Consider the following 4,377-nt stretch of genomic DNA (forward strand, 5'->3'; position numbering starts at 1 on the left):
CCATCCCTAGTGACATATGTGTTTCAAAAATTAGCATTGAATTTCAAGTCATTGAAAATGTTTCCATGAATCTTTGGAAGAGTTTCAAATAATTAAATATTTGACATCTCTTTTGGATAAGAATTAGGAGACTCTATTCCAATTTTTTTTAAAAATCCACTTTTCCCAATATATTCCAAAATATAATCTTTTCATTCATCACAACCTTATATAAATAACCTTATTATATTCAATATTATATATTAGTTATAAGAATCTTGTCTTAAAATAAGCTAAGCTATAAAGTAAACCAAACTTTTTAGTTGATGATTTTTCAAACATGGTCAAACACTCTATGCTGGTAATACTTTATTGGGACACTTAAATAAGTATACATGTTTCTGCTATGGTGTGGCCCACCCTGACCTCTCTTTTGCCACCAACTATGATCCAGGAGAAGAAAGATATGCTGTCTTGGTGGTAAATTTGGAAGACAAAAGTAATTCTACCACCCCTTCCTTACCCCACTGACTAGGTCAATCTGCTTCCTCAAAAAACAGTTGGTATAGCCTTACATCTTGCAATGGGCTCAGTGGGGAGACACTCGTCCCCTGTGAAGACTCTAGGGGCCACTTCTGTCTCTGATTGGGTTTAAGAATCTCTGTGCTTCCAACATGATGGTTGGAGGAACTTATTTTACCATAAAAACACATATTTTCCAAAGCTGCTATCTTCATCTCCATCATCCTGCTTCTGGTGTCTTATTGCCCAAATGGTTTTGAAATCAAGATGAAAAGAAGAGGCTTTATTAATGACCTTTAAAAACCCAGGAATATAGAATCACTTAAGAAAGGAAGAAAATGTGGTTGCAGAAGAGGTCATAGCTTCTGGAGTCAGAGAAATTTGGATTCAAATCTTAGTTCTTCCACCTCCTGGTGTGTGAATATGGGTGGCAAGTTACTGATTTTCTCCAAACTCGCATTTTCCTATTACAAAACGGAAACACTTCTGGTTAACTTGCAAGGCTTAGATGAAGATTAAAGATAATGGAGATAAATTTCACAAGACAAAGAAGGCTCTAAATGAATGTTCATTATTAATATTAATTTTATTTTAATTTCATATTGTTACTTTAAAATTTCAAGCTTAATTAAAAGTTATGATGTGATTAAAGATTTAAGTCTAGATTATTGTAATTGGTATTTCTCAACTGTCATCATCATCATTAATTAATTCTTAGTAATATCTTAAGAAAACCTATCACTATTACATTAAGAAACATATAAATTAATAAATTCCTTTTTACTTTATAGAACCATTATGAAATCCAATTTATTTTAAGTAGATTAGAAAGTTATACACTTAACTCCATCCTCAAAGAATAAATAGATATTATCTATTAAACTCCCTTGATAGAAGTCTTATATCAAAATCGCCTACAAATCACCAATAGGTACAGTTATTTCCTATGAAACTAGGGCTTTCTTTCAAGAAAGCAGGTGCTGTAGACAAAAGAATTTGAATTTTTCTCACTACAAATGAAATCTGTTACTTCTGATTCTTAAAGAAGGTATAAGGAAGAGGTTTGGAAATTAGAAGGAGTGGACACAGTACATTACTTTGCTTTAAAATGTATGACACAGTGGGGAAAGTTATGGCTTAGTAGTTAAAAGTAGTTAAAAGCCCTGGATAGTGTGGTTAACCTCTTGGGGCCTCATTTCCTTTATCTGTAAAATAACACTTTGGATCAAATAATCAACTGTTACAATCCTGGTTTTGATTCAATATCACGTTGATTCTGTCCATCTAAGATGTGAATGGCAACTTGAAGAGCAAGTTTTGAAGGATTCTCTGGGCACTATGTCTCTTTCAGCTCCTTGAAGAGTTCAGAATCTTTTCAATGCTTTGACAAGGTGCCAAGGAATTTCTAAATCCTTCAAGATATCTATATTAAATTGTAAGCCTCAAAGGTGACCTCAAATATACTATATGTTATGATGTGTAGAACTATTTCCTCAGCACACCAATGCAAAGACAGGTCTCTAAATCAACTGTCATTACCAAACTATTTTAAATCCATCATATTTTCTAATTAGCCACTGGATAAAAACAACCTCGGTCTTGGCATCTAAGACCTTTTTTTTATTCTGGACCATATGTACCCATATTTCACTCTTTTCTGCCTGAACCATCTGCTCCATAAATATAATTTTCAAATAATCATTCCCCAAATATATTTAGCATGTGTTCTGTTCTTTCTTCTTTGTATGTATTTCTTGCATTAAGAAATGGTTTCCTCCTCAAGAAAACTTTTTCACCAAGAATAAAGTCAAATCCCACATTTTCATTGAACCCTTTTTTTAAATTCTTCCTGCACTTATTTAGTTAAAAGTACTCATTATAAAATTATTATATATAATATCTAATAGCACATACTTGCCTGCCGCTCTATCTCTCCAACTCTCATCTTTTATTCATTTCCCTCTTTCTTTCTCTATCTCACCTTACCATCAAGATTTCAATTTCTAGGGGCACCAGGGTGGCTTACTCTGTGATGCATCCCATACTTGATTTCAGCTCAGGTCATGATCTCACAGTGAGATTGAGTCCTACATTGAGCTCTGTGCTGGTCATGAGATTCTCTCCTCATCCCTGTATCTATCCCTTCCCTACTTGTGTGCTCTCTCTCTCTCTCTCTCTCTCTCTCTCTCTCTCTCAAAATAAATAAATAGATAATAAAAAATAATAATTAAAAAGGGATTTTAAATTCTGATAAAAAGGAATTGGGTGTCATAACACTTCATAATTTCAAAAGAATCTACCATGATTTTAAACATAGATGTCATGATGGTTAATTTTATATGTTAATTAATTTTTTGTGTCAGAGGGTGCCCATATTTGACTGGATACGATTTCTGGGTATGTTTCTGAGGGTATTTCTAAATGAGATTGTCATTTGAAATGGGGACAGAGTAAGGCAGATTGCTGTCCCCACTGCAGATGGGCATCATCCAATCCCTGGAGAGCCCAATGAACACAAAAAATGGGAGAAGAGAAAATTGACATTCTGCTTGACTGAGTCGCTCTTCTCCTGCCCTTGGGGTGAGACTGAAACTACCCTCAGCACCCCTGGTTTCCCAGCCTAAGAACTAGGAACTAGAACATCCACCACTTGCTTTCCTTGTTCCCAGCCTTCAGATTCAGACTGGAGTTACAGTGGCACTTTTTCTGGGTCCATGAGTTAGGAGCAGCAGCAGATCATGGGACATCTCAGCCTTTACAATCACGTGGCCAGTTCCTTACAATAAATCTTTTACTGGTTCTGTTTAAGTCTGAATAAAACAAGAGTCAATTCACATATGGAAATGTAGAAATAAAAGATTTAAAACTCTTGAGACATGGGATGTATTTATGATTGAGAATTAAACCTATGATGAAAAGTAACTAACTACTAACAGTAATGGTATATCTTGCAAGAGACAAACTGATCTAGCATTTAGAAAGGTAAACTCTAGATCATCAATCTCTGATGATATTTTTTCCTTGCAATATATGAATTGTTTTAAAATGTAAGTTCATGGTAACTTAAAGTTATAAGAGGAAAAGGAAATGGGAATATAAGAGCCAACTTAATTCTCCTATATGTATATAAAATATGTAACTTCTCTTTGAAGTTTTAGACAGCCAGTTTGCTGGCTGTACATTGCTTTTTCATTGGTAGCTTGAAAATTGATTTACTTGGATTCACTATCTTTTAGCTGCCTACCACTAGGAGACAAATTGACCCTAGGTATTAGGGAAACAAGGATATGTGAGAAGCTATAAAATGCATTTCCAAAGTAAATTTATGATTTTTGCATTTTTCCCAACTCTTTTTTACTTTACTCCATAATCATGCATTTTGCTACCCAGGAAGCAGTGACTTACCTATGGAAGGGAAATTTTTCTTTTCTTCCTTTGTAGTAAGTTAAAGTATTTGAGGTATTCTCACTCAGGCCAATGAAGCTAGCCAATTAAAAACAAAACAAGATGAAAGTTGGAAGAGCACTTCTTGAATTTCATTACTCTACCAGTGAAGCAGGTGACTACATAATGAAGTGCACACTGTCTGTGTTTGCAGATCTCATAAAATCCTATGCTAGATTTATCTATCAAAACTATCTTCCTAATAGTTTGACACTTTGGGGGATTATAAATTTAATTCAAACTAGTGCATATCTTTCTTCTGGTTTTCAGCCTAGTTTGACACTCCCTCAAATACCCATTCATCTCCAGGTGTGATTGATTCATTTTAATCAGTAACTATTTTGTTGTAGTTTTATACTCATCCCCTCACTGCTTTTAAAGGTTCTTCATTATTTTCCAGTGTAGGTAAGGAACAACTTAACATTTCTTTCT

General features: G+C 34.3%; 1 long non-coding RNA gene across 1 annotated transcript; it reads right to left on the minus strand.

Annotated features, from left to right (window-relative positions):
- Nucleotides 1-769: 769 nt before the first annotated feature.
- LOC115285813 lies at nucleotides 770-3,972 on the minus strand. The gene is made up of 2 exons (XR_003905706.1): nucleotides 3,907-3,972; nucleotides 770-965 (listed from the first exon to the last, which is right to left on the minus strand). It is a non-coding gene; the product is annotated as an uncharacterized LOC115285813 (long non-coding RNA).
- Nucleotides 3,973-4,377: the final 405 nt, after the last annotated feature.

Source organism: Suricata suricatta, chromosome 1 (genome assembly GCF_006229205.1).
Source record: "Suricata suricatta isolate VVHF042 chromosome 1, meerkat_22Aug2017_6uvM2_HiC, whole genome shotgun sequence".
Taxonomy (NCBI): Eukaryota; Metazoa; Chordata; class Mammalia; order Carnivora; family Herpestidae; genus Suricata; species Suricata suricatta.